Below are 10,505 nucleotides of genomic sequence, written 5' to 3'. Positions count from 1 at the left end.
AACTGGCACATTGGTTCATAAAATGTACTTGATTGTTATAGTATTTTTTCAAAAAAAGAATGACTGTGGCCTAGCAGAAAAAAGCCATTTCATAAGGCTAAATAAGGCTGCATAATGTGTGCAAAGTGTTCCCCGTGTTAAATAGTGTGCGACAGAGTAACCATTTTCCATAATCATGAGCAAACTGAGAAGAGTATAACAAACCCCACTGTCTTCATCTGGTACATTGGACTCTTTCTCTGAGAAATCCTGGAGTTTGTGTGACTGCCTCCGTACCCTGGATTTTCTACTCAGTCATTCCCCAGCCATGGTCTTTTAAGAAATGGATACAACAGCATACATTTTATGTTTTCATAGCAAAAGTTCAAACGGTCAGAGCTCTTAGTGATTCAAATTATAAAAACACTCAGTTCTATTGTGGATAATAATCAGGAACTGAAAAAAAAGAGTTTTGTTAATTATTTTCTGTAGGCTGCATACTCGATGGCTGTAGTCATGACAGTTTCAAGGACTATTAGCTGAATTACAAGGAACTTGTTCGAAACTTGTATCTAGTGGATATTTTCTAGGCATATGGAAAACATTAATTTCTGTAGGTATTTATGAAATGAAGACCCATTAGGGATTTCTGACTACAGTTCTGCAAAACCGTCTGAGTTTCAAAATAGGTCACACATTGACAGTGCATTGTAAAAACTATCCTACTTTGTATTTGCAAAATAAAGGATGAAAAATACATTTAAAATCTCCAGTGGAAAATAAAATCACCTAAGGTGCAGAAAAAGACAACAGTCCATGCACACATACACACAGACGCACACACACATATATATTCACTTGAGACACTGAAAACATATACTGGAAATGTTCATTTTATCTCTCTTGACTGAAGCAGAATGACTTTTCTCAGCAAGATGCTGCATGTAATGTACCATGGAGAAATTTCTTTTCAAACGTATTCCCTGGGTGGTGTGGAAAAAAAAGGTTCCATATAATTTCTACTTGTGAGCTTGTGCAAATCCATGTAGGTTTACTTCAGCCAGCAATACTTCAAAACAGGTATCTTCTGATCTTCTGGAATAATATAAAGTGTTTTCTTTAATAATTATGAATATCTTTAATATAGAACCTGTTACATTCTTATGTAATGGCAGACCTCATATATCATGTGGAATGATGACTACTAACCTAATACAGGTGTAGGCTATATACTTATTTTTTGATTTTTAAGCATAGCATTTTTTCACTTGTCATAAGAAGATTTAACATGAGAACCCTGATGGTGTATTTTAGTATTGAAATACGACATCAAGCTCCAGAAGTTTTTTTGCTCTCCTTAGACCTATAAAGTAAGAGTCTTCATTCAGATAGTGATTTAAGGAATGTGACAGCTCCTTATATTAATCAAATTTTTAATAAGATAGACTAAAAGTTCCTTTGCCTCCAAACAGTTCCATACCTTCAAGGACTCTCCAAAACAGGACACATGCAATGCATTGCATGTTGGAATACATTATCTCTGTTGTTAGGTCTATTCGAACAGAAGCTGAAACCCCTGTATTTTAAGCAGCGATGATGTAGTGCTTGTTTTGTTGTAGTTCAACACAAGCATTTGACAAAACTCACTGCATTGTGTACCTTTAATTAATATGCCTTTCCAACTTTAAGACAGAAAATATTAATGGAAACTGGGTCATATAAGCAGTAAAATGAGTTCTAAGGGACCTGAAACAAATAGCATGTGTTTTGACACTCTGGTTAGCTTAGGTTTTTGAAATGTAGGCATGATCTACAACTGAACATTAGAAAGAGATCTATTCTGTGCAGTTTAATCACCTTGTTGCAGTCTTTGTCAGAAGAAAGTAAGAAGCAACCTTGTGCCATTTTCAGTTCTTGTTTAATATCTTCTTCACAGGAAAATGCTGCCAGGATATTAAAGTCATCTGTTCTTTTGGATAATAAGGATGTAATGTACCATTCTGACCTTTCCAAATGCTGTGCTTCAAATTGCTGTTCATTAGATACTTTTTTTTTTTCTTCTTGATTAAAGTCTTACTAACCTGTAAAAACAGAATGGAATAAAACCTAGTCAAGACATGGCATATCAAGCATGATCAAAACAGAACCACACATTTGCATAGCTCAGGGGCTAAAACAGACACTAATGCTTTTTGTGCTGTATCATTACTGTGTTCCCACATAACAAGCTAAAATGATCTTTCTCATGACAATCCAGAGTCTCAAGCTGAAGAACTTCTATTTGGTTCAAAGTTTAATTACTAGAATAAGAAAGATTATTTCTGTGATCTGTATAAAAGTTTCAGAGATAAAGTCATAAGAGAACTGAATTATAATCCTCAAATGGAAATGTAATTAAATGATAAAATATATATGACTGAAGGCCAGATTCTGTTAACCTCATTCATCTTTGTTGAATTGCAGATTCTTAAATTCAGAAATAGATATTAATGGCAGAGGAAATTGTACATTATTGTCTAGTCTAGAATCCTATGTAGTCCCAAAATTATCAGCCTTTATAGCTTCTGAGATGCAGCATATCTTTCAGAAGGATGCAGATTACTCCAGTGGTTAAAAGATCCCACTGTTAATTTGGTGGAGGGGGAACACGATGGTGTTCTTGGCTCCAGCTAACTATACGTTTCTTTCTCCTAAATTAGAGAGCTCTGAATTGTCAGAAATCCTGAAGTCAAGCTACTTCTTAGTCTTGACTGAATTAACACATAGAGTATCTTTTGTGTTTTGCTATTGGTATGTTTTCTCTAAATTTTCTTTCCTTCAGAACTATTTTCTGTATATCTTTTTGATTTTCCACAAACCATAATGGCACACGGGTTTCCAGTCAAAGTTTCACAAATGTTGTAAACAAATAGTTCTGTGCCAATTTCTGACTACTGTTTACCTGTTTACTCTTACACCGATTATATCTGTTTTAAATAGCATCCTATTCATAGTTCATATTGAACTTATTATCTATATTGACACACTGTTCTTCTCAAAATTATTATTTTTCTGGCTAACAGGGCTAAAATGGACCAGAACAAAAACAAACTATTAATCAAAACTAAGATACAAACTGTCCCTTTGTATACAATTTTTAAAAAGTCAATATACTGCTCACCTGTGTTCACAGTTCAGTTCTGCTACCTGTAAATGCCTGTATTAATGGGACTTTAAACTGTGCGTTTAACACTTTAGGCTTGTTTCCACTTTCTTTTCAATAGTGACGTGGTTTTGCTCCTAGTTAACCTCTGACTGGGAAAGCTGCTCAGCATTGGGACTGATGTTACAGAACTACATACATTAGGTGGTGTGACTGTTAATGGTGCTCCTGAGAAAGAATAACTTAACATTGGTGACAATGTTATGAATGCCTCCCGGGGACTGCACTATCTGTCAAAGCAATTTGTTAACTGCTGTTTGCTTTTTCTGTCTCTGTAGATCAGTAAGTATTTTAAAAGCACTGGCTAAGAACCTTTGTATTAGCACTTATCAAACCAAATGACACAATAGGAAAAATATCTTTGTGTAACAGAGGAAATTGTCTAGTCTGGGCAATGAAATTCTTTTAGTGGTTTGTATCACGCTCACAAGTATTAAGAGATGAACATGGGGATGACACGTAACAATTCACTTGATTCTCAGGAAAAGATAAGTGTAATCAAGCAGAGCAATAGCTTAAGATTCTGTTTATAACACACTTCCTTAGATACATTTTTTTCCTGAGTCTGAACATTAGTATTACTGAAAAATACATTTCCCTACAAAAAAAGCAGAATTCCAAGATGTCGTTTTAGCTTCATGTTATACCAGTTGGTTTGTGCTATGATCCTGGGTCTTGGGAGAAGGCAAGTCATCAATCAGGAATGGTTTACAATGACACTGTATTAACTATTTTCTCACTTCCAATTCGTATAGAAGGCTCAGTATCAAAGGGAAGGAGAGGAGCCAAAACAAGTCATTTAAGATTCTTTCAGAAATCTATTATTCATATGGATACACATGTGGGTAGCTAGGCACATGCACACAGATATAGTGACCTAATGTGAATTTACAACCTTTTCTAGTGTCTACATATTTGAATTAGCAGTATGGCATATCACCACAGACTGTTCTGTTCTGTCTGGGGATGCCGTCAAAGACATTCTTATTGGAGGCACTGAAGACTAGAGGTATGAACTAATTACTGTATTCTGACCTCAAGCAACCATGCAAACCATGACAACTGCCTACTGAAACTATAAATTCCCTGGAGGAAACATTTCTCCTCTTTCTTGATAAATCACAATTCTTGGCATGCTTTCGCAACAGGGCAGTACATGGAAAAGACTGGAACTCCATAGCACTGTGGATGGCTACTTTGCTCACCTACATGGGTAATCTGAATCTGTTTAAGGTTCATGACTGTTTTGTTCTGAACTGTTACAAAACCAGCTGCCCATAAAATGGAACCATATGGCTCTTCCTCTTAGAATGTCATTGCTGTCATTTATCCTACTTTAGTGCTACATGGAGAACTACACAAATGCATCCTATCGACAGCAGGACTAGGCACTTTCATTTTTTGCCTAATATTAAGCCTACATAAACTTCAGCATCATTGATTTTATGTTTTGTTTCCAGGGGACTGTGAAAAAGAGGCTAGAGAATAACAAATGAAGAAATACCATTCAAAACTAGACAGAAGAAGGAATGAAGTCTACTTAAGCAAGAATAGTTGAGATATGGTGTTTTGACAGTGTTAACTAGTGGCAGGACATTCTGGCTTTTAGTTAGAAGAATATAATTCAGGTAGAAAGCTCAGTTTTCTTACTAGGATCCTGAAGAAAGGACAGAGGTTTTACATTATAAGCGCTCTCACTGTGTTTATGAAGTATTTTTGTGTGCTCCCAAATATTTAACCAGTAAGACTAACCCAAGAACACTAATTTATCAATTGTAACATTAAGATTTTTCTTTTTTTTTTTTAAATTTTCTTCTGCCTTCTCTTTTTTTTCTTTTCTCTAATATTTTCTTTTTTTTCTTTTCTTTTCCCTTTCCTTTCCTCTAACCTTTCCTCTTTTCTTTTTTTCTTTTCCCTCTCCTCTCCCCTTCCCTGCTTTCCAAAACCATAACCACTGGAAATAACTTTTTCTCCCATTGGAGGCACAGAACAGATCCCCAACAACTGAAATTTACACAGCTTATTATTTAGCATGGCAAGGGCTAGGTTCCTTTTGCCTGGGGTCAAAGGGATGCCTGGTAAAAGTACAGTCTATTTTAGAAAGGGAAACAGGTAATTGTTGACACTAGGATTCAGGGAATGCTTTTTTATACTGCCTAAAATTTTTGAATTTTTGTGACAAAGCAGAAATGAAAGCAAACTCTCCATATTTGCACAGACAAAAGTAACTATTTTGATAATTTTGAAGTCATAAGGAAATTCTAATGCAAAGTCCTAAAATTTAATATATAACCTAACAAACCTGAAAAATTTCATTTCTTCTTACAGAGTAAAGTGAAATCTAACATGTCCAGAAATTAATGGAAAATGAAAACAGAGCATGAAAAGTACGTATTAAGATAATTAAAATTGTACTTAGGGATATTTTACTGAATTGCATTGTTCTGTAGAATTTTCAAAACTTTAATCTTTATATGTGGACAATCCCAGTCTTCCCTGAAACTTATGTAAGCGTTATTTCCCTGCCAAATAGATTTGTGAATAGAAAAATTTGAGTGCACACTGAGTACCTGTAATGAACATATGTAAAACTAGGCAGAATCCAGTGGAAATATGACTGCTTCCCTGTCATCAAAGCCAACACCCAATGACCACCTCAAAAGGCTCCAAAGAGCTACTGGTTCAGAGAGATCACAGCTGACTTCAATTTGCAGTTACCAATCCATTGCTTTTAGAAGCACAGGCTGCAAGAAACCCTTTTACTAGGCAGGTGGACCTGGAGCATTTGGTATATTGTCCTTTTGCTATGTAGCTGGAGTAGCTCCAACAACTTTTAGAGCCTCTGGCAGGGCGGCTGGGAGCAGTGTCTCGAGCATGGCTTTGGAAGAGGAAGATTGGAGGCCCCCAAACCCCAGCAAATGCTTGGCTATTGATTATCCTACTGGGATTCATATGGCCCAAAACCCACAGTACAAAACAGAATGGGCAGGACTTCCAAGATCACTGCTTATGCCTCAGGTCCTGTGCAACAGTACCTGTAGCCTAGAGAGTACTTTCCTCACCCTTCTCGAACTTCTCAGTGCTCTCCACTAGCTCTGTATTTAATCTCTTCAAGAAAAAACACTGTCCAAAAATTAGCTATTCTGGAGAAGACTTCCAAATTTCATTCCCTCAGAACTAGAGTTTAAGCAGTTTGCTCATTGTTATAGCATCAGATTATACAACGGATTAGTTTGTATATCTGCATTCTGTATCCATATATATGGATATATGCACTGCAAATAGACAGCAGTTCAGGGTCTGTGATAAAACATGTCTCTGGTGCAGTGGAATGCTAAAACTTTAGGTATATAAAAACCACATAGATTTCAGTGACATTATGCATAAGCTATGTTTTGTATTTCCTCAACTTTTTTTTGTATCAGATCCACCTACTCTTTTAAACAGGTAAAATAAATATCCTTTTATATTTCTCTGATTAAGAATATCAAATCTCATTTGTTTCATACTGCATCATATGTGCAGCACTGAATTGAAGGCTTGATATTGAATCTCCTCAAGTCAGTTATAGTTTGAATTGGCTTGAATTTGATGACCGCTGTCCTTTTTGGTCACTATGGCAAAAAGCCACTGCATTTCCAGTCCTGGATAAAGAATGCTCGTCATGCACATAACACTGAAAGTGAACCCCCTCCGCCCTGTATTGGGAGGTCAACAACAAAGAATGAGGCTTTCCACTTTTTGTTAATCCAAACATTTGTGTTTCTGATTTAGGGATTATGGTTCAGCAGATGCCAATTGTTTACATTTTGGGAAATGGTACCTCTTGTATGTACAAAGGGATCATCCTGAAGTGAGTCTGATTGATCTCTATAAATACTTGGAGGTGGTGTGCTACTTTAATGGAATTAATGTAAATCATGGAGATTTCTACTGGTACACAGATACACCCCAAAGAACACCACTGAATTGACTTGATGTAGCCCATTTATTAAACTGTACTCTTATATTTAGCACAGCTTAATTTTTAGAGACAGATCTTTGAACCTATACACCTATGATCAGACCTGCTGAGATGAACGGGATTGCTTGTTACTGTAGTGAGATATAACCTCTTTTGTTTTTTACTTCCTTTGTCAGTCTGACACTGAAATTTTCTTACAGATATCAATTCTTGGAGTTGTACATAGTACTCAAGGGTACAGGGAGAGAAAGGAGCATATCAGAAACTACAACAGGTGATTCTTATTAAAGGCTGATGATTTAATGACATCTTTTATAGCTTATGTTAAGTCAACCTTTTGTGGTTTCAGGGAAAAACTTACATGCTTCTCATTTATTTTTCAGAGTTATTACATTTATCACTCTTAACTGTCCTTTGCTTGTATCACAATCATTCAAATCTCTTAAAGTATATGCCTAAATGCCTTATTGTTTATTCTTGTGTTGCCCTTTCTTCTCATTTTGCCCTTGACAGAATCATTTGTTGTCCGTTTTCCAGATTCCCACAAAGAACTGGCTGTGCCAACCAATTTCCATGTGATGGGAATACCTGCCCTTTTGTTGATAGGACAAGCATATGCAGTATTCTAATGATGTATGTGTACTGCTGAAGCATACACATTACATGCTTTAAGTGAATTATTTGCCTCAGTATTTTTACACTTAGCTCACTCTGAATCTGCAGACAGTGGGATGAGATGAATTATTGTCTATAGTTTGCAAATATTTATAAAAGAAGTGTTTTTTACTAAAAATGTATTATGAGAATACTAAATATATTAGAATATTAAAAAAAAAAAAAATCCTGGGGTACAGAGAGAGTAGAAATGCTGAGAAAAAGACCTGGAACATGAGAACAAGAGACACATAACATTTTTCTATCTAATTCAGAATGATTTTTTCTACTGCTGGCATCATATAACACATTAGAAAAGGCTGCAGAAATCTCAGTCACTGTATGCTGTTCTGTGGTGCTGTGCAGAGATATAATTCTTTCTTACCTCACAGACAAAGCTTACAGCACATAAGTAGTGAAAATGCCTTCCACTCAACTACCAGTTAAACAAACAGTCATTACAAAAAATCTTTCACTTTGTACTATGTCTTTATTGTCATATCTGAAACATATCTCTGGACAAAAATCGACTGTGAGAGGATAGAAAGCTGGATGAGATTCTGTTAAAAAGCTGATGAGAAAATGAACATGAGCCGGCTTCGGTGTGCACTTGCAGCCCAGAAAGCCAACCGTATCCTGGGCTGCAGCAAAAAGGAGCGCGACTGGCAGGTGGAAGGAGGTGATCCTGCCCCTCTACTCTGCTCTCGTGAGACCTCACCTGGAGTATTGTGTACAGTTCTGCTGTCCTCAACATAAAAAGGACATGGAACTGTTGGAACAAGTCCAGAGGACGGCCACGAAGATGATCAGGGGACTGGAGCACCTCCCATATGAAGATCGGCTGAGAAAGTTGGGGCTGTTCAGCCTTGAGAAGAGAAGGCTGCGTGGAGACCTCATAGCAGCATTCCAGTATCTGAAGGGGGCCTACAAGGATGCTGGGGATGGACTCTTCATTAGGGACTGTAGTGATAGGACAAGGGGTAACGGGTTAAAGCTTAAACAGGGGAAGTTTAGACTGGATATAAGGAGGAAATTCTTTCCTGTTAGGGTGGTGAAGCACTGGAATGGGTTGCCCAGGGACATTGTGAATGCTCCATCCCTGGCAGAGTTCAAGGCCAGGTTGGACAGAGCCTTGGGTGGCATGGTTTAGTGTGAGGTGTCCCTGTCCATGGCAGGGGGGTTGGAACTAGATGATCTTAAGGTCCTTTCCAACGCTAACTATTCTATGATTCTAAGCAATAGGAATATCAGACTAATATTGCACTACCTTATGAAGACTGATGATGATTATACTTTGATTAATATATTAGATTACGGCTGAAGTGAAATGTCAAAATAGGAAGTACATAAAAATATAAATAGGATAGTTCTGAAAAGACAGTTAAGATATTTCAGAGATGACGTTAAAATCGGCAACTGAGAAACACACTGGTATGCCAACATGCATTTTGACAAAATGCAGATTCACGTATTTCAGAAATTTGGATACTAATATATATTCTTTGATTTTAAATTCACTGGATTCATGGAAAATATATAGAAAGTCATTGTGTCCATGCCAACAGAAACAGCTGCTCACTGCATAACAAATGGACAAGAAACAGCAAATAGCTGAATATTAAGTGCAATTAAAACACCATTTTATAGCCCCAAAGTCTGCTTGAATTGGCATGTAAAATACTTGAAAAATCCTAGTAGCTGAACTGTCAGTGCTCCCTATTGATGAAAGTCTTACACGTCATTTAATTTAGATCAAGCAAAACCCGAAGAGTTCAGAGAAAAGCAATTTTTTTAAAATGTGAAATGAACTTGAACGAATCACTAAGCCAAATTACTGCTAAGCACTGAACTAAAAGTCTTCTAATATACATCATAAATATGTATTTATGGGTAATGGGAACAGACATAATTCTGCTTATTACTGCCAAAAAAAGAATGAGCAAACCAAACCCCACTTCAATCTTCTAGAGCAAACCTGTTATCAATCTCTCTTCCGTACCTTTAACATAGAGAAAAATTCTAAAGCAATGTGGCATTTTATTAAAAAAAAATATGGAATGTAAATGCTTATCCTTTAAAGCAAAAATGAATCATCAAATTCCTGAGACTGGGGAGGAACTTTGTTGGCAGTTACTCCTGAAGAACCCATTGCTACTGGGTCACTGTAAGAACTGTCTGGTATTACTAAATTTTCACCCAGGTCAGATTTGAGCATTGACTATCCAACAGGTCACCTCTTTCTTGGTGCTTCAGTGTAATTGCTTATTTTGCCAAATCCACTATGGTGAAGCGGAACAGAAAGCTACAGAGCACTCACAACACACACAGGATTTAACCTCTGCTCCTTTTGCTGAAAGATGGGGGTGGTTCATGCTGATGGTTTTAGCTTTTCATCCTTGTAAGAGTATGATTACTGCCTGGGTTATTTCTTATTTACACAACACTCATAATTTGTTGCCTGTTTATATATTCTGGAAAATGATGTATATATTACCACCCCTTACTCAACCATTAATTAAAAAGAAACAAACCAGCCAAAAGCTAGGTTCAGTTTGAAGGCTTTAACTTCATGTAGGCATGGTGTTAAAGCTATAGAGAGTGGAAAATCTGTTACCCTGATGAGGAAACCTTGTCTGTTAACAACTGCCTTTCTGCTTATGTCTGGGCACAGGAGTCTTCAGGAGCTGCTTTCAGTCTACATTGTCT

At 36.7% G+C, this 10,505-nt stretch overlaps 1 protein-coding gene across 5 annotated transcripts in view; it reads right to left on the bottom strand.

Annotated features, from left to right (window-relative positions):
- Positions 1-327: 327 nt before the first annotated feature.
- KHDRBS2 (KH RNA binding domain containing, signal transduction associated 2) overlaps positions 328-10,505 on the bottom strand; it is a 365,680-nt gene continuing 355,502 nt past the window's right edge. For all 5 annotated transcript variants that reach the window (XM_061347850.1, XM_061347847.1, XM_061347845.1 and 2 more), the window contains one exon: positions 328-2,060. The gene's annotated coding sequence lies outside the window, so the exon portion shown is untranslated. The remainder of the gene's footprint in view (positions 2,061-10,505) is intronic.

Source organism: Neopsephotus bourkii, unplaced genomic scaffold (assembly GCF_033783945.1).
Source record: "Neopsephotus bourkii isolate Nb327-2 ecotype Australia unplaced genomic scaffold, CSIRO-AGI_Nbou_v1 NB_330, whole genome shotgun sequence".
NCBI classification, from domain to species: Eukaryota; Metazoa; Chordata; class Aves; order Psittaciformes; family Psittacidae; genus Neopsephotus; species Neopsephotus bourkii.
Note: the sequence above shows the minus strand (reverse complement) of the source record. Positions and strands in the feature narration are given on the sequence as shown.